The sequence below is a fragment of the Schistocerca cancellata genome, chromosome 5 (assembly GCF_023864275.1).
Source record: "Schistocerca cancellata isolate TAMUIC-IGC-003103 chromosome 5, iqSchCanc2.1, whole genome shotgun sequence".
NCBI lineage: Eukaryota > Metazoa > Arthropoda > Insecta > Orthoptera > Acrididae > Schistocerca > Schistocerca cancellata.
In genome coordinates, this window is record NC_064630.1 from 735,886,218 (window position 1) to 735,913,338 (window position 27,121).

Consider the following 27,121-nt stretch of genomic DNA (forward strand, 5'->3'; position numbering starts at 1 on the left):
ACCTCTTTACTGATACCGTCACTGTAGAATGTTTAACTTTGTTGACGGAGCCACAACCTCACTTCTGTTCGCACCGCTTCGTCACTAACGAAGTGAAGGTCTCAGATGTTTCCTTAAGCTTCGGAAACAGATGAAAATCGGTTGGGGCCAAGTCGGGACTGTATGGACGATGATGAATTACAGTGAACTGTAGGCGTCGCACTGGGTACGCTACGTGTGGGCGAACTTTGCGAACTCGTAACTCGATTACAGCACGCTGCTTCTCACGGGCCGGCATAGGTACGTTACACACTGCCATGTTACACGCTACAATTTGGGGCCCTCTAGCGGCAGAGGGCTGCATATTTGTAGACATAAAGAATATAGACGCAGAATTATAATAAGATTTATACACTCCTGGAAATTGAAATAAGAATACCGTGAATTCATTGTCCCAGGAAGGGGAAACTTTATTGACACATTCCTGGGGTCAGATACATCACATGATCACACTGACAGAACCATAGGCACATAGACACAGGCAACAGAGCATGCACAATGTCGGCACTAGTACAGTGTATATCCACCTTTCGCAGCAATGCAGGCTGCTATTCTCCCATGGAGACGATCGTAGAGATGCTGGATGTAGTCCTGTGGAACGGCTTGCCATGCCATTTCCACCTGGCGCCTCAGTTGGACCAGCGTTCGTGCTGGACGTGCAGACCGCGTGAGACGACGCTTCATCCAGTCCAAAACATGCTCAATGGGGGACAGATCCGGAGATCTTGCTGGCCAGGGTAGTTGACTTACACCTTCTAGAGCACGTTGGGTGGCACGGGATACATGCGGACGTGCATTGTCCTGTTGGAACAGCAAGTTCCCTTGCCGGTCTAGGAATGGTAGAATGATGGGTTCGATGACGGTTTGGATGTACCGTGCACTATTCAGTGTCCCCTCGACGATCACCAGTGGTGTACGGCCAGTGTAGGAGATCGCTACCCACACCATGATGACGGGTGTTGGCCCTGTGTGCCTCGGTGGTATGCAGTCCTGATTGTGGCGCTCACCTGCACGGCGCCAAACACGCATACGACCATCATTGGCAGCAAGGCAGAAGCGACTCTCATCGCTGAAAACGACACGTCTCCATTCGTCCCTCCATTCACGCCTGTCGCGACACCACTGGAGGCGGGCTGCACGATGTTGGGGCGTGAGCGGAAGACGGCCTAACGGTGTGCGGGACCGTAGCCCAGCTTCATGGAGACGGTTGCGAATGGTCCTCGCCGATACCCCAGGAGCAACAGTGTCCCTAATTTGCTGGGAAGTGGCGGTGCGGTCCCCTACGGCACTGCGTAGGATCCTACGGTCTTGGCGTGCATCCGTGCGTCGCTGCGGTCCGGTCCCAGGTCGACGGGCACGTGCACCTTCCGCTGACCACTGGCGACAACATCGATGTACTGTGGAGACCTCACGCCCCACGTGTTGAGCAATTCGGCGGTACGTCCACCCGGCCTCCCGCATGCCCACTATACGCCCTCGCTCAAAGTCCGTCAACTGCACATACGGTTGACGTCCACGCTGTCGCGGCATGCTACCAGTGTTAAAGACTGCGATGGAGCTCCGTATGCCACGGCAAACTGGCTGACACTGACGGCGGCAGTGCACAAATGCTGCGCAGCTAGCGCCATTCGACGGCCAACACCGCGGTTCCTGGTGTGTCCGCTGTGCCGTGCGTGTGATCATTGCTTGTACAGCCCTCTCGCAGTGTCCGGAGCAAGTATGGTGGGTCTGACACACCGGTGTCAATGTGTTCTTTTTTCCATTTCCAGGAGTGTATTTTGGTAGAGCACTTGCCCGCGAAAGGCAAAGGTCCCGAGTTCGAGTCTCAGTCCGGCATACAGTTTTAATCTGCCAGGAAGTTTCAAGATTTATTTTATTTAAAATGCAACCGTTTTCACTAAAAAAGTTGGGAGTCATCACTTTTCAGCACGCCCTCGTACGTTCTCATTATTTTTCCTTGAGAATACCGACAACGTGAGACCATCTGCGAGAGTGGTCACACCTAGGGGAAGAGCAGAAATGAAGAATCACCGCACCTGGAGGACGAATGAGTTATCCAATGAGTTAGAAGTCAAATCGGATAAATAAAATGTAATGTGTTTGTCTAAGATTTTTACAGTTTTAAATAATACAGCATTTGTTGTAATTGAATCGAATTTAAGTTTTGTGAGTAGATAAAGGTGGTGTATACATACGAATTTTATAAAAATTGTGTCTCTTTTGCCATGAATGGATTTAAATATTGTACTTAGATAATAGTCAAAACTGACTATTGTTACTAATATGTGTAAATTATGGTTGGTTGTATGAGTATGAAACCAAAGCCAACACAATTAATGAAATATTATGCCCTATTATATTTTTAAAGTGTTATTTTTCGCCTATATAATTTGTGAATATAACGTCGAATGAAACTAATTTAAGTACTGTACTAGCACTGATTTGTCAACATTTGTCTAACCAACATATCAAACGTTTCTCAAAGCTATCTATCAACCACAGTTGCCTTTCCTGAGCTCTATTCACGCAGCAAGGAAAAATCACTGTTTAGGCAAGTAAACAGTTAAGTCATCCCGTATTTTCTGTCACTTCCTAATAAGCCCATTGTTAAACCAGTGAGGTGGGTTTGTAATTATGCATAAAGACTGATCGTTGACGGGAATATTACCATAAAAGAATCAAAGTTTAGGGTTTAATGTCTCGTTGACAACGAAGTCACTGGGATCGGAGGAAAAGCTCAGTTTGGGAAAGGGTGAGAAAGGAAATCGAACGTGTCATTTCCTAGCAAACCACTTAGGGAAATATCAATAAGAAAGATTGACTGACGTGGCAATTGTGTCGTGAGAACAACGTCACGGTCCTACCTCGCGGATCACGAAGTCCGGCCGTCAGCTAATGCGGCGATTATAATCCCGCACAGACAGTATGTTAAAATGCTCAGTAAACGAACATAAGAGTTAGTAGTGACTTGCAGCCTTCATTTGTGCTCTCTTGCTGCAATTCAAGACGGCTGCAAGACAGCTTAAAGAGGCCAGGCACACATGACGCAGTGATGACTGCGCTTTTGAAGAGGAAGAGATCACAAGTACGGTGATAACTGCATTTTAAATCTATACTTTCAAAATTCAGAAATCAACAGCTTTTAGACATTGCTTTAAAAATATTTCCTTTCCAAAGACATGAGGCCTAATCCATTTCATATATACATACATAAAAAAAAAAGTTTTGCATCACCTCTGTTCCGAGAGTTCTGGAACCTGTACAGAAAATTGGAATAGAGATCAACGTAAACATCATTTCCGCCCTTTTTATTGCTCATGAAAACCACACATTGCATGTTGTACCACCATACAGCGAGACCTTCAGAGGTGGTGGTCCAAATTTCTGTACATACCGGTACCTCTAATACCTAGTAGCATCTCGTCTTGCATTGATGCATGCCTGTATTTGTCGTGGCATAACATTCACAAGATCATCAAGGCACTGTTGGTCCAGATTGTCCCACTCCTCAACGGCGATTCGGCACAGATCCCTCAGTGTGGTTGGTGGTTCACGTCGTCCATAAACAGCCCTTTTCAATCTATGTGAGGCATGTTCGATGGGGTTCATGTCTGGAGAACATGCTGGCCACTCTAGCCGAGCGATGTCGTTATCCTGAAGGAAGTCATTCACGAGATGTGCACGATGGGGGCGCGAATTGTCGTCCATGAAGACGAATGCCTCCCAATATACTGCCGATATGGTTGCACTATCCGTAAAAGGATGGCATTCACGTATTGAACAGCCGTTACGGCGCCTTCCATGACCATCAACGGCATACGTCGGTCCCACATAATGCCACCCTAAAGCAGAAGGGAATCTCCACCTTGTTGCACTCGCTGGACAGTGTGTCTAAGGCGTTGAGCCTGACCGGGTTGCCTCCAAACACGTCTCCGACGATTGTCTGGTTGAAGGTAGTTTGTACGGCACTCATTGGTGAAGAGAACGTGATGTCAATCCTGAGCGGTCCATTCGGCAAGTTGTTGAGCCCCTTTGTAGCGCGCTGTATGGTGTCGTGGTTGTAAAGATGGACCTCGTCATGGAAGTCAGGAGTGAAGTTGCGCATCATGCAGCCTATTGTGCACAGTTTGAGTCGTAACACGACATCCGTAGCTGCACAAAAAGCATTATTCAACATGGTGGCGTTGCTGTAAGGGTTCCTCCGGGCCATAATCCGTAGGTAGCGGTCATCGACTGCAGTAGTAGCTCTTGGGGGGTCTGAGCGAGTCATGTCATCGACAGTTCCTGTCTCTCTGTAACTCCTCCATGTGCGAACAACATCGCTTTGGTTCACTCCGAGACGTCTGGACACTTCCCTTGTTGAGAGTCCTACCTGGCACAAAGTAACAAAGCAGACGCGGTCAAACCGCGCTGACCGTCTAGGCGTGGTTGAACTACAGACAACACGAGCCGTGTACCTCCTTCCTGGTAGAATGACCGGAACTGATCGGCTGTCGGACCACTTCAGTCTAATAGGCACTGTCATGCATGGTTGTTTACATCTTTAGGCGCGTTTAGTGACATCTGAGAACAGTCAAAGGGACTGTGTCTGTGATACAATATCCACAGTCAACGTCTATCTTCAGGAGTTCTGGGAACTGGGGTGATGCAAACTTTTTTTTACTGTGTGTTTATGCGTAAAGAGGATGTTACAACAACATCTGGATGGCCAGATTCGAGATGCTATACGGATTTGGAAATGCGACTCATCTGGTCGCAGCAAGATCTGTGCTGACTAACGTGAAATCAATGTAGAACTGTAATAAATACGTGTGAGATTATAGTGTTAGTCATTTGCAGAGACTGAAAGATTTAGGCATATCGTAATGATAGAACGATATGCACGTGTATGTATTGTCATGGTGTGGGACCGGAATACGTCTAGTCATGTCCTACAGATATAGAAATTTTCGTGGTTGCAGAGGCTGGTACAGATATTTCAATGGGCAGGATGTGATAAAATTTCATTTTGTTCTCTATAAAAGCCAACCCACTAGTGATCTTAATCTTTACCTGCAAACACTAGCAACCACTCACCGAAAAATTAGTCTCCGTCTTCTGTGATCTGCCTCCAGCAACGAAGAGTTGTTATTGTATTTAGGTGTCCGCCTCTAGATGGCACTCGCCTTAACTTACGCTTCATGTTTCGGGAAACATTTCCGCGTGCTAATAGGCGCCCTGTAATTTGCATAGGATAACCAAAGTGCAAAATCTGTGCTACACAAACGTGGGACAATCTGGAAGGCCTCTACGATTTCTGAACGAAACAGGACATCAGTCTTCAAATCATAGTACTGATGTACAGCTTTCTGAAGTAGTAGATTGCAGCAACATTTACTGCTGAAAGGTGCAACCAGTTATGAAATATTATGGTTCAAATGGCTCTGAGCACTATGGGACTTAACATCGATGGTCATCAGTCCCCTAGAACTTAGAACTACTTAAACCTAACTAACCTAAGGACATCACACAACACCCAGTCATCACGAGGCAGAGAAAATCCCTGACACTATGAAATATTATTCTCCACTTATAGGTAGGTGGCCATAACGGTAAGAGTGGTTACCGACGGTTTCTTCAAAAAGCTGTTACTTCATTCTACTTAAAGTTTGGTGAACTAATATTCGTAAGATCAGGAATATTTGAGATCTACGAAAAAACAAATGAATCATGGTGACACTGTGCAAACTAAATTTCAGCTGTACAGCTGTGTGGTTGGTGCGTCTGTGACAGTCCATGTGTATTGTAAAGGTCTAGCCTGTTGTGTTTCTGGCTGCTCGTTGTTAGGTGAAAGGAACGGTACAGATGAATTTTTAAATGATTTTGTGATGCTGATAGTTGCTTTGTTTGACGTAGAACTGTACAATTTCAGCTTTTGGCCACTTTCAAGTATCTAAAATGGAAGCATTATATTTTGGGTGCATAGTATTACTGATGAATTTTACGTAGCAGCATGTCATATCCCAAGATACACTAAGAGGATTGTAACTTACTTTATAGAGGACTCGTTAATGAGGACTCGTTAATGCTGCATTGTGCCATATACGTCTTTGATCCTATAACTGAATGTAACTGTCACCAAATAAACTAAAACATTTTTCGTTATTTTAGAAGCGCATTACTTTGAGCAGTTGTTGCAAACTCTCATGTACAATATAGGTGTCGATGTTTTTAACGTTCATACAGCAGGAGGATTACAGAAAACCGTTAATTAAGTTATATAGGTCTCCGTTCATAAGGATATTTGATTCTCGTCCATCATCGGTGTAGATACGACAGCATGTAGTTTCCATAAAATAACTTGGAAACATTTGTTCTATTTCTTTAAAGTCAATACCGCTATTAGACTGTTGTTTATTTACAGTGTTACATTTACATTTACACAGTAATGATTTCGGCTTCAAAGTGCCATTATCAAGTGATTTAAGTGTTATAAATTGCCTAAGATGGCATACTGTCGTATTAAAATACACTATTAGACATAATGGCACTTTAAACTCGAAATCATGATTGTGTAAGTTTAAATGTAACACTGTAAATAAACAACTGTCTAATGGCGGTACTGGTTTAAAGAAATATATTATGACTGTGGCCCCGCATTATGAAAAAATTATTTGTTCTATTGCGCGAGCACGTCATTTTTGAACAGTCGATCACAGTAGTCTAATGATACAGTACGTAATTAAAAGCGAATGAAACCTACAATGACCTGATTTATAACTGCGTGATCTTCCGCATTACAGTCACATTTACTGATAAGTATAGCGATAATTGTGAGTTATTCGGTTCTATAACGCTTGGTCGTAGAACTGGTAAAAAGCTGTCAAGGAATTTTGAATTTCGCAGCTCTTTCTATTCATTTAGAACTCCGACTGGTCTTTTAGAGGGATGTAAATTTCCATGCCTGCCATTACATGTATGACTTTACCTTTCTATAACTTATGTAATATTTGTAGTGGTGCATTAACATTAGTTCTTTTTGTGGTTGGTGTCCTTTACGGGTGCAGTAAAGGTGGATGGGCTATTGTCACTTATGGTAGTGTGTTCTTTAAATCGTGTGTTAACTTTCCGTCGTGTTCATCCAATATAAAATTTTGAGCATTCTTCATAGTTAATTTTGTACGAGGGTTGGAACTTAAATAGTGGAAACTATTTATTCACAACCGACACAAAAGAGTTACATGCTTTCACCTGTTACTGTCCTCCAAAGTAGTCACCAGCGTTGTGAAGAACCCGTTGCCAGCAATGTGGAAGGCGTAGTAAACCGTTAGCTCAGCCTTTTCTGTTGATGGTGCGAAGGGAGCGTTCTAAAGTTACGGTGATTCTCGTGTAGGACTGTGATCGTGTTATTCTCACGCATTACGTTCCTCCACGGCAGATCGTCAGTGCACAGTATTACTGTTCGTTTTTGGACATCACCTGCAAACAGCTTTGCGAAAGAAGCGGCGACACTTTCTGCGCAACCCACCCATTATTTTGCACGACAATGAGCGGGGGCATTCAGCGCAAGCTGTGGCTGCTCTGTTCGGTCGCTGGGACTGGGAAGTACTGTACCATCCACCATACTCCCCGGACTTAAGTCCTTGTGACTTTGATTTGATTCCGAAGATGAAGGGACCACATCATGGCATTCGCTTCAGAACTGTTGCAGAGATTCGGCAGGCAGTAAACCGCTCCATTCGCACCATCAACAGAACAGGCTGTGCTAACGGTATACTACGCCTTCCACATCGCTGGCAACGGGTTCTACACAACGCTGGTGACTACTTTGAAGGACAGTAACAGGTGCAAACATGTAACTCTTTTGTATCGGTAGTGAATAAATAGTTGCCACTATTTAAGTTCCAAACACTAGTATATTCCTTATTTTGAAAAAATAAGGCGCTGATTTCAATGGTATACGTTTTAATAATCGTTAATGTTCCTGTAGCCATACAAATGTACAATCATAAGTAAAATAAGAAAACGCCAGCTAAAGGCACTAAGAAATCATTTACAATTACTACCAGTTGGTTCACGAGTCAAAACAGCTATGATTTGGCTGAAAGTTAAACATTTTATTGAAGCGAAATACAAGTGTCATTTTTTTTTCCAAAACATAAGTTGTTGAAATGCCTTATCATATTCCTTCAATTTGCTCTAGTGGGGATCGCAAACACGCAAGCAGTGCCTTAGAATGGGTCGCTCAAAGATTCAATACGCAGTTTCTTTTGTAGATGAGTTACACTTTCCTAGAATCTCTCAAAAAACCGAAGGTGGCAATTCGTCTTCCTTACAAAGGGCCGCACATGCTTGAGCCATTTCCACTTAACGCCTAGATATTTGATCGATGTAACTACGTCAGGCGGCACAGCACTAGCACTGTATTCGAACATTACATAATTTTTCCCCCTATCCTATTCATCTGCCTTAACTTAGGTTTTTCCACGTTTAAAGCAAGCTCTCACTCATCACACCTAATAGAAATTCTGTCCACTTTATAATGTATCGTCCTACAGCCATTCAACGACAACACTTCCCCGCATACTACGTAAAAAGTCGACAAGTGCTGCTCACACTATCCGACAGATCGCTTATGTACGTAGACAACAACAGCGGTTCTACCACACTTCCCTGGAGTACTATTGACGCTGCCTGAGTCTATAGTTACCATTCGCCGTCCAGGACAACATGCTGGATTCTATCACTTACGAGGTCTTCATATATCTGAAACCTATTCCGTACGCTCGGATCTCCTTCTGCAGTGTGGCGTGTGTCATACGCTTTCCGGAAATCTAGGAATAACGAATCTGCATACTGCCTTTCATCCACGGTTCGCAGGAAATCGTGCGATAGTGGGGCAAGCAGAGTTTCGTACGAGCGATGGTTTCTAAATACACGCTGATTTGTGGACAGAAGGATTTCTCTTCCAGTGGGATACAGGGCTTGGAAGGAAATAAGGAAACATCGTGAGAAATGAGTGGTTGAACATAAATTCAGAGGATAGCCAAGCCTGCAGGGTGCGCTGTTGTACTTGACCTCAAACGGCACCTGTGCCATGTCCTCAATACGTTGCAATTGTCACTCGTGGTCAGAAAAATTTTCTATGCAGTTGTGAGTGATTATACAGGGTGGTACATTGATAGTGACCGGGCCAAATATCTCACGAAATAAGCGTCAAACGAAAAAACTACATAGAACGAAACTCGTCTAGCTTGAAGGGGGAAACCAGATCGCCCCATGGTTGGCCTGCTAGATGGCGTTGCCATAGGTCAAACGGATATCAACTGCGTTCTTTTAAATAGAAATCCTCATTTTTTATTACATATTCGTGTAGTACGTAAAGAATGTTTTAAATGGACTTCTTTTTCGCTTTGTGATAGATGGCGCTGTAATAGTCACAAACGTATAAGTACGTGGTATCACGTAACATTCCGACAGTGCGGACGGTATTTGCTTCGTAATGCAATACTAGTGTTAAAATGGACCGTTTACCAATTGCGGAAACGGTCGATATCGTGTTGATGTGTGGCTATTGTGATCAAAATGTCCAACGGGCGTGTGCTATGTTGCTGCTCGGTATCCTGGACGACATCATCCAAGTGTCCGGACCGTTCGCCGGATAGTTACGTTATTTAATGAAACAGGAAGTGTTCAGCCACACGTGAAACGCCAACCACGACCTGCAACAAATGATGATGCCCAAGTAGGTGTTTTAGCTGCTGCCTCGGTTAATCCGCACGTCAGTAGCAGACAAATATCGCGAGAATCGGGAATCTCAAAAACGTCGGTGTTGACAATGCTATATCAACATCGAGTGCACCCGTGCCATATTTCTATGTACCAGGAATTGCATGGCGACGAGTTTGAACGTCGTGTACAGTTCTGCCACTGGGCACAAGAGGAATTACAGGACGATATATTTTTTTGCACGCTTTCTATTTAGCGACGAAGCGTCATTCAGCAACAGCGGTAACGTAAACCGGCATAATATGCACTACTGGGCAACGGAAAATCCACGATGGCTGCGACAAGTGGAACATCAGCGACCTTGGCGGATTAATGCATGGTGCGGCATTATGGGAGGAAGGATAATTGGCCCCCATTTTATCGGTGGCAGTATAATGGTGCAGTGTATGCTGATTTCCTACGTAATGTTCTACCGATGTTACTGCAAGATGTTTCACTGCATGACAGAATGGCGATGTACTTCCAACATGATGGATGTCCGGCACATAGCTCGCGTGCGGTTGAAGCGGTATTGAATAGCATATTTCATGACAGGTGGATTGGTCGTCGAAGCACCATACCATCGCCCGCACGTTCACCGGATCTGACGTCCCCGGATTTATTTCTGTGGGGAAAGTTGAAGGATATTTGCTATCGTGATCCACCGACAACGCCTGACAACATGCGTCAGCGCATTGTCAATGCATGTGCAAACATTACGGAAGGCGAACTAGTCGCTGTTGAGAGGAATGCCGTTACAAATATTGCCAAATGCATTGAGGTTGACGGACATCATTGTGAGCATTTATTGCATTAATTTGGTATTTACGGGTAATCACGCTGTAACAGCATGTGTTCTCAGAAATGGTAAGTTCACAAAGCTACATGTATCACAATGGAAAAACCGAAATGAAATGTTCCAACGTACCTACGTTGTGTATTTTAATTTAAAAAACCTACCTGTTACCAACTGTTCGTCTAAAATGGTGAGCCATATGATTGTATCACAGCGCCATGTATCACAAAACGAAAAAAAGTGGTCCAACTAAAACTTTCATATTTCTTTCCGTACTACACGAATATGTAATAAAAATGGGGGTTCGTATTTAAAAAAAAAACGCAGTTGATATCCGTTTGACCTATGGCAGCGCCATCTAGCGGGCAAACCATAGCGCCATCTGGTTTCGCTCTTCAAGCTAGACTAGTTTCGTTCTTTATAGTTTTTTAGTTTGACGCTTATTTCGTGAGATATTTGGCCCGGTCACTATCAATGGACCACCCTGTATACTAAACAAGTGAATCTGAAGGTGGGCAAACTGTTGGTGCCCGTATGGTGTGTGCTTCCCTAGGCAAGGTAGCCGAAGTGACGGTGTTTCGAGAGGCATCATATCGAAGGTTTACTTCGCGTACAGCCCGTGTGGCCGCGCGGTTCTAGGCGCTTCAGTCTGGAACCCCGTGACCGCTACGGTCGCAGGTTCGAATCTTGCCTCGGGCATGGATGTGTGTGATGTCCTTAGGTTAGTTAGGTTTAAGTAGTTCTAAGTTCTAGGGGACTGATGACCACAGATGTTAACTCCCATAGTGCTCAGAGCCATTTTTGAAAACGGTATAACATCACCCACTAAGTTACAATGTGGACGATAGTATGTGTTGAGTGATCGTGTCGGGCGGTCATTGAAGAGGTTTTGTCGAAAGGTAAGAGGACGACAGCTGCAAAAATCACTGCAGAACCAAATATGGGGCTCGGGAACCCTGCCAGACCAAAACGACACAAATGGAGTTCCAGAAGCTGGTTAATATAATTGTAGAGCGAGACGGTTTGCCAAAACCACTGATCAGTGATAAAACTGCCCGTAACAGGAAAACCTGACTCCGAACCCACAAAACCTGGACTTCGGAACAATGGAAGTAAGTCGTTTGCTCGGATGAGTCTTCTTTCACTTACGGCCAGGTTTAAATGATAAGAATGAAACATGACTCGTCTTTCGTGATGATTTGGGCAGCCATATCGGGATATTCCACGGGTTCCATGGTTATGCTGCAACGTTGCAGTACTGTCAAGGATTATGTGAAAGTTTGGTTGAGGAACCGATATCACGATTTTAATCTTTTTAAAACTTAAAGGCTACCGTATAGTGGATGGCCCTCATGAAATGTCTTTTTGAATTGCTCGTTATGCTTATGAGCTACGCTAAGAGACTTGGGACTGCTGAAACCTGTAACTCGGAAGAGCTTTTCCAGAAGTGGTACTTCGTGATTCCTGTGACAATACCACAGGTTTCTTTAAGGCTTATGACGATCTTCTTTGCATGCGCGATCTAGACCAGACAGAGCACATGTTTCCTGCTGCGAAAAGGCGAAGTGTTAAAGCAGTGGTTCTAAGTAGGTTTGATGCCCCACTTACTACCAGTCATCTTCCTAAGCATATTGTTCCTTGCAGCTACCTTATTTTGCGTTATTCCGCACTGTTGTTTCATATGAGTGTTCTGTCAAGCGTCATTCCGAGGTATGTTGGCTGGCCGGCGTGCTCAAGAGTAGACACATTCCAGTTAATGTGTAGCTTTCTATTTGGTAGGTGTGTGCGCAGGTGAGAAGCGCAAACCTTCGTTTTTTAGATCTGATTTGAGAAAATTGACATCGTAATATGTTGATATAGCTTCTAGGGTATTAAAAAAAAATTCAAATGAGCGTGAAATCTTATGGGACTTAACTGCTAAGGTCATCAGACCCTAAGCTTACACACTACTTAACCTAAATTATCCTAAGGACAAACACACACACCCATGCCCGGAGGAGGACTCGAACCTCCGCCGGGACCTGCCGCACATTCCATGACTGCAGCGCCTTAGACCGCTCGGCTAGGGTATTTTCCATCTTTAAATCTGCTTCCTTAAAGGTTCATCCCTGCCCTGTGATACTCTAATCGTCAGCATAGAGACAATGTGTCGTATCTTTGGGTGGTAGCCGGTCGGTCGTATACATATTGAACAGGATAGGATTTAGAACACTTCCCTGAGCAAGGCCGTTCTCTGTTTCCCCCAGCGAAGTTTTCTCCGTTCTAGGCTGACCTAAAAATTGTCGGTTCTGCAGCATGGATTCTGTAATTTTTACTAGTTAATGGTCCTAGTAATAACCTAGATTTCGAGTACTAGTTTTCGGTCGTTTACTGTAATGTAGGCGGCTCTTAGATCGAAGACACTGATAAGCCCAGTCAGGTGAGTTTTGTGTACCACACAAAGCCGTTTGAATGAATTCCTTCGTAAACCTATTCCTTTCTGTAAATGGAACATTCTGAAAACATCTCACTCGTAAGCACTTGTTATCGTCACCTGCAACGTGACTCACGGTCGGTAATCTTTTCCTTGTATTCTGCACAGGAATGGAATGTTCATATTCTTCCTCCGACATTTGTGATGCCTTCCTTTCTCTTAACTTTATACATAATCGAAGAAACAGTAAAATATGAGTGTTGCTGCACGACTTACTGAGAAAAACTCCTTCTCCAGCATTTAGGTGCACCCAATGTGGTGCAATTTTATATTGGTCTTTGCTTTATTATTAAACAATGCATAGTTCGAACTTCGTTTACAGTGTGTGAATGACTGGAATCTATTTTTGGACAGCCAGTAACATGAAGCTACAGTATTTTAGGATGACATACACAAGCTGAAGAGAAAAGCTCAAAGTAGAAAACGTTGATCGATCTTCCTAAGCACCGCGTGGACTTTGATCGTTTATCTCGACTAAATCAGAGCTTTAGCTCAGATTTTAGAGCACCTTATCGTGTCTGCAAAAAACAAATCTTGTCACATTGTAGTACTGCCACTACTCTATAACGCAGCACTACGAAGCAAATTTTCAATTTTCAGGGACCTTCATCGTTTTTTCCGTGTACCATATATATATATTATTATGCACACTTATGTTCATTATTGTATCCAACAACTGAACTGTACCAAATTTCTTCTCCTGCGTGATGGATGAATGCGTGATACCATCAGAACTGCCTACTGCGATTTTATCGTTTTATGCCATTATTTGTCATACACTAAAAGACACCTCATAAGTAACATTCCAAAACGAGAAGATGTATAAACCACAATGACATTGACGTACTGATAGTCTAGTAAACCAAGATACACTTCCATAAAATTCTGTTCGCTCGACATTTCAGGAATTTTTGTTGACATCCACAATTCGTGATAGCATGCCTTGCTTACTTACTTCCTCATTGCACATATTTATTGGCTAACAAATAAAGCGCAAGTGAGTGTTTTTGAAGATGTGAACATTAAATTTGTTGTGCATATGAAATGAAAATTGAAAATGTAGCGAGTAAGAATCAGTACCATTATGGAGTTCTGGGTTCATTAGCTATCGAAGCAAATACAGTAAAAGAGGATTTAAGTTTATTACAAAAGCTTCCTTATTATATCATATACTACTTCTCTTCTTGGTTAGTTGAAATGCACAAGAAATTTACTTTCACGAGGGCAAATGCGTCGTATTACTGGATTACATACGCATTTATGACCAGAAAAACGTTTGAAAACGCCTTCCTGACGCTATGTTATTAGCGTAAGCACGGTAATACTTACTTTCTAGAACAACTGTCGCGTCCACACGATAGAAATTACGAACAAAAAGCAATATAAACGCTTTCCATGTAACAAAAGTTTGCTAATGTTGTAGGGCATGTAACATGGCGGCTCCAGCTTCAAAATAACGTACAGCGTACGCCTGTAGCGCCATATCTTAATTTTTGCCTCCATGGTTCTGCCAATAAAACGCAGTCTCTTGTTCGACTAGATGATTGTTCCGAAATTTGAATTGACAGACTTTAGATTTTTCGTGTAATCGAAATTCAACGGACTCCTTTTTGTCTTAATGTGGATGACTTCACTCTTTTCTTTATTTAGAGTCGTGTCACTTTTAGCCCTATATGGATGTCTTTTCTAAATCATTTTGCAATTGGTTTTGATCTGATAACTTTACCTGATGGTACAAGACAGCATCACCTACAAACAATCTAAGAGGGCAAGTGAGATTGTCTGCTAAGTCGTTCATGTAGATTAGGAACAGCAGAAAATGACGGGTTTATCTTTTGTTTTACTCAATGACTTTACGTCAGTTACTAGGAACGGTGACCTTTCTGTCAGAAAATCACCAATTCAGTCTCACAACTAAGATGATACACAATAGGCATGCAATTTGCTTTTAGTCGTTTGGAAGGGTGTCAAAAGCCTTCTGGAGACCTAGAAATATGGAATCAATTCGAGGTTCCCAGCCGATAGCACTCATTACGTCGTGTGAATAAAGATCTAGTTGCGTTTCACAAGAACGATATTTACTCAATCCGTGTTGGCTATTTGTCAATAGATCGTGTTCTTCGAGGTAATTCAAAATGTTCGAGCACAGTACGTGTTCCAAAATCCTACTGCAAACATGATATGGGTCCGTAATTCATGGGCCGGACGGAGTGGCCGTGCGGTTGTAGGCGCTACAGTCTGGCGCCGAGCGACCGCTGCGGTCGCAGGTTCGAATCCTGCCTCGGGCATGGATGTATGTGATGTCCTTAGGTTAGTTAGGTTTAATTAGTTCTAAGTTCTAGGCGACTAATGACCTCAGACGTTAAGTCGCATAGTGCTCACAGCCATTTTTTGTAATTCATTGGATTACTTCTGTTTCCTTTTCTGCGTATTAGCGTGGCCTTCGCAAATTTCCAGTCCTTAGGAAGGAATCTTTCCTGGAGCGAATGGTTGTACACTGAGGCGACAGAAGTCATGGAATAGTGACATGCACATATACAAATGGCGCTAGTGTGACGTGCACGAGGTACAAAAGGGCAACATGTTGGCAAAGCTGTCATTTGTACTCAGGAGATTCATGTGAAAGGGGTTTTTGACGTGATTATGGCTCCACGATGGATATTAAAATATTTTGAACGCGGAATGGTAGTTGGAGCTAGACGCTTGGGACATTCCACTTCGGAAATCGTTAGGGAAGTCAATATTCCTAGAATCGCAGTATCAAGGATGTGCCGAGAATATCAAATTTTAGATATAACCTCTCACCACGGAGAAAGCAGTGGCTGACGGCCTTCGCTTAACAACCGAGAGCAGCGGCGTTTGCTTTCAATTGTATGTGCAAACAGCGAAGCAACATTGCGTGAAACAACAACAGAAATCAATATAGGACGTACGATAAACGTATCCGTTAGGACACTTTGTCTTTAATAGGTTATGACAGCAGACGACCGAAGCGAGTGCCTTTGCTAACAGCACATCACCCGCACCACCTATCCTGGGCTGGGGACCATATCAGTTGGAACCTGGAATACCGTGGCCTGATCACATGAGTTCCGATTTCTGTTGGTAGGAGATGACAGAGTTCGAGTGTGGAGCAGACCGCACGAAATCATGAAGTTGTCAATAAGACTCTGTGAAAGTTGGTGGCGGCTCTATAATTATGTGGGCTGTATTCACCTGGAATGGACTGGATCCTCTGACGAAACTGATCATTGACTAGAAATGGTTATCTTTGGCTACTTGGAGACCATTTGCAGCCATTCGTGGACATCATGTTCGCAAACAACGGTGGAATTTATATGGACGACAATGCGGCTTCACCGGACCACGATAGTTGGCAATTGGTTTGAAGAACATTCTGGACAGTTGGAGCGAATGATTTGGCCACCCAGATCGCCAGACAGAGACGGTCGCATCGAACATTTACGGGACATTATCGAGAGGTCCGTACGTGCAGAAAATGCTGCACCAGCAACACTTTCGCAATTATGGGCGCTTATAGAGGCAGCATGGCTCAATATTTCTGCAGTGGACTTCCTACGACTTGTTGAGTTCATGCTACGTGAACTTGCTGGACTGTGCCGGACAAAAGGAGGGCCGACATAAACACTCCTGGAAATTGAAATAAGAACACCGTGAATTCATTGTCCCAGGAAGGGGAAACTTTATTGACACATTCCTGGGGTCAGATACATCACATGATCACACTGACAGAACCACAGGCACATAGACACAGGCAACAGAGCATGAACAATGTCGGCACTAGTACAGTGTATATCCACCTTTCGCAGCAATGCAGGCTGCTATTCTCCCATGGATGGAGACGATCGTAGAGATGCTGGATGTAGTCCTGTGGAACGGCTTGCCATGCCATTTCCACCTGGCGCCTCGGTTGGACCAGCGTTCGTGCTGGACGTGCAGACAGCGTGAGACGACGCTACATCCAGTTCCAAACATGCTCAATGGGGGACAGATCCGGAGATCTTGCTGGCCAGGGTAGTTGACTTACACCTTCTAGAGCACGTTGGGTGGCACGGGATACATGCGGACGTGCATTGTCCTGTTGGAACAGCAAGTTCCCTTGCCGGTCTAGGAATGGTAGAACGATGGGTTCGATGACGGTTTGGATGTACCGTGCACTATTCAGTGTCCCCTCGACGATCACCAGTGATGTACGGCCAGTGTAGGAGATCGCTCCCCACACCATGATGCCGGGTGTTGGCCCTGTGTGCTTCGGTCGTATGCAGTCCTGATTGTGGCGCTCACCTGCACGGCGCCAAACACGCATACGACCATCATTGGCACCAAGGCAGAAGCGACTCTCATCGCTGAAGACGACACGTCTCCATTCGTCCCTCCATTCACGCCTGTCGCGACACCACTGGAGGCGGGCTGCACGATGTTGGGGCGTGAGCGGAAGACCGCCTAACGGTGTGCGGGACCGTAGCCCAGCTTCATGGAGACGGTTGCGAATGGTCCTCGCCGATACCCCAGAAGCAACAGTGTCCCTGATTTGCTGGGAAGTGGCGGTGCGGTCCCCTACGGCACTGCGTAGGATCCTACGGTCTTGGCGTGCATCCGCGCGTCGCTGCGGTCCGGTTCCAGGTCGACGGGCACGTGCACCTTCCGCCGACCACTGGCGACAACATCGACGTACCTCACGCCCCACGTGTTGAGCAATTCGGCGGTACGTCCACCCGGCCTCCCGCATGCCCACTATACGCCCTCGCTCAGAGTCCGTCAACTGCACATACGGTTCACGTCCACGCTGTCGCGGCATGCTACCAGTGTTAAAGAGTGCGATGGAGCTCCGTATGCCACGGCAAACTGGCTGACACTGACGGCGGCGGTGCACAAATGCTGCGCAGCTAGCGCCATTCGACGGCCAACACCGCGGTTCCTGGTGTGTCCGCTGTGCCGTGCGTGTGATCATTGCTTGTACAGCCCTCTCGCAGTGTCTGGAGCAAGTATGGTGGGTCTGTCACACCGGTGTCAATGTGTTCTTTTTTCCATTTCCAGGAGTGTATTAGGAGGAAGCACAGTTAAATAAATACCATTAGCTGCTGACGGGCGTTGATATACATCAAGGGGGAGAGTTGAAAATTTGTGTCCCGACCAGGACTCGAACCCGGAATCTTCTGCTTACATGGCAGACGCTCTATCCAACCTTTTTTTTTGTTGCATTTTGTTCGTTGTTGATCGTTGTGCTTGGGCGTTGCGGACGTCACATGACATCCGTTCAAGTTCTTTGTTGATCCTTTCACTCAGTTTTTTTATTGCAGAGGCCAACCATCTCTCTGACCGAACACGCTGAGCTACCGTGCCGGCTGTCCAACTGAGTCACCGAGGACACAGAGGACAGTGCGACTGCAGGGATTTATCTCCGGCACGCTCCCCGTGAGACCCGCATTCTCAACTTACAGTCCACACACTACATTCGTAGTGCCTCTGCCATTATACCCATTTCTCGCGGCAGACAATCCACCGATTCCCGTAAGAGTTCAGGCAAATCGGGTGCATCCGCACTGATGAAGGGCAAGTCCGAAAGAACAGATGCCATTTTCATATCGATTAAGGCTAACCGGCTGATGCACACGATTTGCTTGGACTCTTACGGGAATCGGTGGATTCTCTGCCGCGAGTAATGGGTATAGTGGCAGGGGCACTACGAATGTGGTGTGTGGACTGTAAGTTGAGAATGTGCGTCTCACGGGGAGCGTGCTAGCTATAAATCCCTGCAGTCGTACTATACTCTGTGCCTTCGGTGGCTCAGATTGATACAGTGTCTGCCATGTAAGAAGGACATCCCGGGTTCGAGTGCCGGTCGGGGCACACATTTTCAGCTGTCCCCGTTGATGTATATCAACGTTCGTTAGCAGCTAATGGTATTGATTTAATTGTTTTTTCCATTCTAGAGAGCTGCACGGTCATCAATGGCATCTGTTCTTTCGGACATGTCCTAAAGAATAGATGCCATCTTCATATCGATATTAGGAGGTATTCCACGACTTTTGTTATTTCAGAGTATACGGCTGCTAAGTTTGGAGTAATGTACTGTACTCTGAAAGGATTGTAACTGACACTGGCTGTGGACCGGAGGACTTTCCTTGATAATCTGATTTAAGCTGCTTACCTACACCGAGGATGTCCACGACTCTGTTATTCATGATGGCAGTTGTTCTTGATTCGAATTATGGAACATTTGTTTCGTGTTCTTTGGTGAAGCAATTTCGGAAAACCGCGTTTAGTAACTCCGCTTTAAGTGGCACTCTCATTTATAACATTACCATTGCTGTCGTGCAGTGAAGATATTGACTGTGTGCTGACCCTGGTGTACTTTACATACGAGCAGAATCTCGTTGAATTTTCTGTCAGATTTCGAGACAGAATTTCGTTGGGAAAACCACTAGAAGCACCTCACACTGAGATCCGTGCTGAATTTCAAGCATCGAAGTAACACGACCAATCTCGGAGATTTTATGTTCTTGTAAAATTCGGCATGCATTTTTCGCTGCTTCTGCAACAGTGTTATGATCTGTTTTTGTACCATGGAGTATCGGTACCATCTCGTATTAATTTCTTCGGTATGTATCTCGCAATGTCCAACGATACGACGTATTTCTTTGAATTTAAGCCATATATTTTGATTGAGATTTCTGGAGAACATTACTTTGGAAGGTAACAAAAACGGTTACAGACACGCCAATTACCACTACACTACAAGGCCTACCCATGAAGTAGAAATGAAAATACTGTCATCTAATACTCGTATTTTCAAAAGAAAGAATACGGTTTTTCCCGAGTTGGAAGTTCACTACTGGACCATTAGGAGTGCTGCTGTCCTTCTTTGATTCTATATTGTTACATGGGCAGTGGACTCCAGTATTTTGCTGTTCTGTGGCCGCCAACCAGCTGCGACCGCTGGGGAAATAACTGAGGCGTACTGGACGACTCCTGCGAAGGTTACCTCAGACGCGGAACAATAGGCAATAGCAAGGAGACCACAACTCACTGCTGTGGAGAGGAGGGGGAGGGTGGGGGTAGGGAGGAGGAACATGATAAATGTCACAAAATGTATCCGTCAGTCATTGCTCTGCATTCATTCCTCACTGACGTCTTTGCAATATTTTAACAAGAACATAATTTGCTGTTTATTCTGTAGTCAGTGGTTTCTTTTACTAGATGAACTTAAGTTGAAGCGAGATTATTTTATCTTATTTCGAACCGAGTGCTGTGAAGTTTTGCAATTAGTGTGAAATTAAGACTTCCATTTATTTTTAGTTTTGTAACAGAGTACTTTCTGATTTTACGAGTGACGGCCGGAACTGCGGAATCTGATTGTCGCTGCGAGCTGAAAATTTCAGCACGGAAACAGAGGCGTGTTTTACGGCCCTATCCATGATTTTTAGGCTGGAGCGCAAGTACACTGCATGACAAAAAAAAGTGAAGCCAGAATGGGAAGAGGAAACGAAACTTCACGGTTTGAAAGGGTACGGTTGAAAGTGCTCTAAGCACTATGGCACTTGACGCCTGAGGTTATCAGTCCGCTAGACTTACAACTGCTTAAAGCTAACTAACCTAAGGACTTCACACACATCCACGCCCGAGGCAGGATTCAAACCTGCGACCGTACCAACAGCGCGATACCGGACTGAAGCGCCTAGAACCGCTCGGCCGAAGTGGCCGGCTTGAAAGGGTACGTCTCATTGTTTGAATGAGTACAGTATTGAATCAAATACACAAAGAATTTGGCGTATGAGCTCACTTATCAGTATGACATTGTATCAGTCTGGCCCGGGTGAACTGCACTGATTCAGTTGGGAAGGTGTCTTGAATCCATTGTATCCTCTTCTGTGGCAGGCTGTCCCACAACTGTTTAACTGGTCCTCCATATCCCGGATACGGGACGGAGTTGACGGCCGAGCAGGTTTCACACTGGTAATGTTGGGAACAGACATAGGGATCTTATTGGCTGTGGGAGTACCTCAACACTTGCAGTTTATGCAGTAACGTGGCACCGAGCGTGGTAGCGCAGTGGTTAGATCACTAGACTCGCTTTCTGGAGGACGACCGTTCAAACCCGGTTCCAGCCATCCAGATTTACGTATTCCGTGATTTCCCTAAAACGCTTAAGGCAAATGCCAGGATGGTTTCTTCGAAATGGCACAGCCGCTTTCCTTCTCCATCCTTCCCTAATACGAACTTATACTCTGTCTCAGCACTAATCTCCTGCTCCTAGACAAACGGCATGTGTGGATGAGCACTGTCCTGTTAATAAATGGTTCTGCTTGGCTGTCACATGAGGAATCAGGATGTTCGTGACTTATCATTTTGCCGTCAGACTTTCCTCGAACAGCCGTGACCTGAAGTCATACAGGATGGCGTTCATGATGCCTCTCCAAAGCACTAGAGTTATAGGATGTGTCTTCATCTTGCCGCAGTACTCGCCGATGATGGTCGTATGGGATAGTGTTGGACCGGGACTCGTCGCTGAACAGAACGCGACGCCATTCATTAGCAATGCAAGCACCACCGCAAACAGAGCCGTTTGTGTTGTGGTGTTTGAGGAAGCCTACGAATGGGACGGTAATTCCATAATTCGGCTGCTGACTGTCTCTGACACATGGTGTAAGTAGGCTGTTTACGTTTTTATGTTAGTGACGCCACGTAGCGCTCTCTATTAAAATCGGCGACTCTGCTGTGTGCTGTCTGTGGCTGGTTGGATGTATTGTTGGATTATTCGCTAGTGTAGTGTTGGGCAGTTGGATGTGAACAGCGCGTAGCGTTGGGGGTGAGACGCCAGCAGTGGTGGATGTGGGAAGGGAGATGTCAGGGTTTTGAGATGTTAATATGAGCGGAAGATCTGGACGTGTGCCCGTCAGAAAAAGGAGATTTGTCAAAATAGATGTCAAGAATTTATATTATGACTTTTGAACACTATTAAGGTAAATACATCGTTTGTTCTCTATCAAAATCTTTCATTTGCTAAGTATGCCTATCAGTAGTTAGTGCCTTCCGTAGTTAGAATCTTTTATTTAGCTGGCAGTATTGGCGCTCACTGTTTTGCAGTAGTTCGAGTAACAAAGATTTTTGTGAGGTAAGTGATTCATGAAAGGTACAGGTTATTGTTAGTCAGGGCCATTCTTTTGTACGGATTATTGAAAGTCAGATCGCGTTGCGCTAAAAATATTGTGTGTCAGTTTAGTGATGATCAGAATAAGTAAAGAGAGAAATGTCTGAGTACGTTCAGTTCTGCTCAGCTGTTTGAAAATCAAATAACGTAAGAGGTTTATCAGCACAGTCATTTACAAAATTTTTCTAAGGGGATGTTTCATATTTCGACCCTTAGCCGAGGATCCCTCACTGGAATCTTTTGATTTTTTCTTGTAGTTGTGTAATTAGTGTAGCTATTGTTTGTTGCTAGCGCGTAATTGTAGAGAGAATCTTCTTTGTAGTTGCAGTTTTTCATTGTTGTACAGTAAAAAAGATGTGACATGCATGTAGATTTACGCAAATTGTGCTTTTCTGTGTTACCGTGTGAAATTTTGTAACCATTATGGCGTGTGAAAAACGTAATACTAGGCTCCAAAGTAAACTGAGAAATGACAGTGAACACGAGAGTAATGTGTTAGCGCCACCGTGTAATGAATTAACTAATGTTCAACATTGTAATTTGGCAATTGTGCATAGGGAAATGGACCAGGCGGCAAATAATGGTGTAGACAGTGAAACAATTAGTGAACAGGGAAGCATTTATCGATCGATTGGTCGGCAACAGCTCGCCTCAGGAATCCGAAATGACAGGACACAATCTTGCAAATACTGTAGATTCAGGTTTTGCGTCCTCACCGTTTTCTCAAATAAGTCAAGACACACTTTCTGCTTTTTTTTCTTATGGGACTTAACTGGTTAGGTCATCAGTCCCTAAGCTTACAAACTACTTAACTTAAGGACAAACACACACACCTTTTGTTGTGGATTGGCAAGACAGCCAACCCACTAGGAGGAAGCCGAAAGGCACGCGTTTAAGCTCACGCAGGCTGGCGTGAGGTCTGGAACTGACAAGGAAGTTAGACAAAAAAGGTCGTAGCTGTTGGAATAGTTAACTTTAATCCATAATTGGTGAACATAGCTCTTGACGGTACATGTTTTACAGCATCAATAGTAACTGGTAATGGCGCCTTGCTAGGTCGTAGCAAATGACGTAGCTGAAGGCTATGCTAACTATCGTCTCGGCAAATGAGAGCGTAATTTGTCAGTGAACCATCGCTAGCAAGGTCGGCTGTACAACTGGGGCGATTGCTAGGAAGACTCTCTAGACCTGCCGTGTGGTGGCGCTCGGTCTGCAATCACTGATAGTGGCGACACGCGGGTCCGACGTATACTAACGGACCGCGGCTACCACCTAGCAAGTGTGGTGTCTGGCGGTGACACCACACCCATGCCCGTGGGAGGACTTGAATCTCCGTCAGGACTAGCCGCACAGTTTTTCTGCGTTTCAAAATGCGAATATTGCCGGTTCAAATGCACTGACGAATGGCACTGAGGAACATGTTTCAGACACCAGTGTATTGTTATTACAATTAATGCAAGAAAGGGGACAAAAGCTTAAAAAATTCCAACAATGCAAACCAGCCACAGACTGCACACAGCACAGTCAGTGATTTTCATACAGAGCGCTACGTGGCGTTACCAACATAAGAACCTAAACAGCCTACCTACAAGCATAATAACACGAACAGCCAGAACGTCCCGTTGATGACATGATTATACGGACGGAGTGTAAGATCAAATTGGGAGTGACGGAAAGAAAACCGAATGTGCCCTCTAAAAGATACGATCATAGTATTTGTTGACTTAATCGATGTGGGAATATGACGGGAAATCTCTGTATGGATGGCCAAACTCGTACTTGAGCCACCGTCCTCCCGCGCACAAGTCTATCGTCTCATCAGTGCACCACCTCGCTCCGTGAACCACGCAGGCGACCGTACTGATGGCTACGCAGGACTTGTAACGCTGGGAGAACGAAGGTGGCAAACGCGACGAGTGTCTTAGAAAGCTGGAGAACGGATCCACCGGCATTCCGCTGTAGAAGGACAATGCTGACTGTAGAGTTCTCGGTCTCTTACGTAGTCCAGTGGTCGAGCTGTTCGTCTAACTCACGCTGTTCTCCTTCTGTGTTTTTGTTTCAAGTCTTCTTATTCGGCCTCTGCTCTGCTACCTTCAAGCGGAACTACTTTGACGGCTGCTCTGTAAGAACACTCCAGAGTCGAGGCCGCAGCGTTGCGACAAAAAAAAAGTTTATCCGAAAATGACGCGCTACCAAAGTCCTAGAACTCTTAGTAAGGTTGTACAGTTTTCCTGGGAGGCCAGAAAGAGCTCTGTAATTCTTCGTCTGAGTAGGCTGCAGAACTGTGAGTGAAGGCTACACAGAAGGCTTGGCAGGATTCAAGTAGTACAGCTACTTGCTCATTATGTACGAGAGCGTTCCAGTCTGCAAGCTGCCAAGTAAAAATACGTTAAACAAGAATATAATCGTCCTTAGCTGACGGAATACGCTGATCATGCCTCGAACGCATTGCGCTCATAAATATGTTAAATCTTACCGAAAGAAAACAAAAATGGTTCAAATGGCTCTGAGCACTATGGGACTTAACATCTATGGTCATCAGTCCCCTAGAACTTAGAACTACTTAAACCCAACTAACCTAAGGACATCACACAACACCCAGTCATTACGAGGCAGAGAAAATCCCTGACCCTGCCGGGAATCGAACCCGGGAACCCGAAAGAAAACAAGTACTACAGGATACAGAGCTAGAATGTCGAACCTGGAGCAAATCAGTGTTGTAGTAACCAACGTGTTGCCTACATTTTTCGCTATCGGTAAGATAACGTCGAGCGGAACGATAGCAACATAGTCTTAGAACAGTGTCTAATAACGTGGCGACGAGACGCTGTTGTCATTATACCGCGAGTTTGGTTTCAAATTCCTGTCGGACTACACTCAACGTTGCTGCGAATGTCTAAATGAATGCAGAATGTCTGAAATGGTTTATTTGACAGTTTAATAACGACCTCATGGCTCGAAGACGTGTCGAAATTGTACATATTCTTCATTTACAGTGCATTTCGCAGAGTATTATATGTAACCTTACGGCAGGTTGTACTTTCTTCCTTCGGCTCAGAGAAGATGAACGCAGGATGCCGAAGGACACTTGGACTTTTCCAGTATTTCATTAGCCCTAGAACACTGTATGGTGAGAAATGTTACGGTGCTACCAATCCATCATGAAGCTTACTACTCCATATTTTATTCAAAGGAAATCGTAATTTATAGGTTATGGGTTAGTTAATTAGTTCGTTAATTACAATTATTAAATACCCAATGGTACGTTAGATACCAAATTAAGTAAAAAATGTCCTGTTTTGATACCCTACTGCAATAGTAAATTTTACGGGGGTTTAGTGATCTAGGGTTAACAGGCTGAAATATCGAAATAAATATTTTGTATATCCGATGTTCCGCCTCCTGGATAATCTGAAGGGACGTCAGATGTCGGTCAGAGGTGCGTAAAATGTTAGTCATTTACTACTCGTTGGGCCACGTATCTGTCTTCAACGGCAAATTGCGCCTTCTATAATAACCAATAATTGTTAGGAACATTGGTTACATATCAGTGCAAATCATTGCCGTCAAATTACTGTTATGTCGAAGTGAGAGTTAACTGCACATTTTGGAAGTCCTTACAACGAATTACCTTGCAGTGGCTGTACTTGGAAGTCTCTTTCGATGTCCACCGCGAGTCCAAGAAGCGTGCGAGCGGCAGATGATAGCTTTTAGTGTAAACACTTGTGCTTAATTCGACGACCTGCGTGACAAGGTCGAGCCGGCCGTAGTGGCCGAGCCGTTCTAGGCGCTACAGTCTGGAACTGCGCAACCGCTACGGTCGCAGGTTTGAATCCTGCCTCGGGCATGGATGTGTGTGATGTCCTTAGGTTAGTTAGGTTTAAGTAGTTCTAAGTTCTAGGGGACTGATGACCTCCGAAGTTAAGTCCCATAGTGCTCAGAGCCATTTGAACCATTTGACAAGGTCGCCTTTGATAATTAGTGGTAATCCCTTTACCTGAATGTGAGTACAACCTTTCTTTATCTGGGTAATCGCCCTTAAGCTGCCGCAAGTATTTCCTCATGTTAGATCCGTTTAGTGGCGCAGTCTTCACCCTTAAGTATTACTTATCGACTATCAGCTCAACAAGCGTATCTGAAGTAAACAGACGGTTCGCGATCGGATCAAAGGAGCAACTCGCTCTGTTTGGTAATAGAGAACGATGCACTATCGCAAATTTGGTGCATATTTTCTTCTAGGTTGCTTGTGAGGCCCTGGCTGTTTTTTAATTTGTCATAATAATAGAAATATAGTATTTTATTTTCAAACAAGTTTTTTGAATTTTTTAGGCGAGCATCGGAACTTTACAGTTAGACCCACTAACGATGAGACAGTAGCGGTTGCTCAATATTTTTTTCTGAGAGCATCTTTAAGATTTTGCTTTAAGGGAATTTGGGATATATAGCGAAATTCTACGCATCTCCATGCGACTGTACGCGAACTTCAAAATACGGGTGTTGACGAGCAGTAGTTAACTCATTTACTCTGCCATTCCGGCCATTAGGCAAATACAGTTATATGAAGCAGCAAAAATGATATAGGACATACAAGACACCATTTACGTTATGCAATTGCAGTGCAAGTGTGCATGGCTCTACTATGTACTGGGACACTTTGAAATCTATGGAAACGAGCTACTTTACTCGGCAGCAAGGCATAATCCTTTGAAAAGAATGTAGCAGATCGTCTTACGCATTCGGTTGCTGTAAAATATTTGTTGAGCAGATAAAAAGCGACGGCGAACGTCACTCTAGTCAGGACGACGGAAAGAAATGACTTTAACGAGATTAGAAATAGGGCACAATCATATGATACATGGCCACCTCCTCCGACGGGCGGTCTTAATTGTGGTGT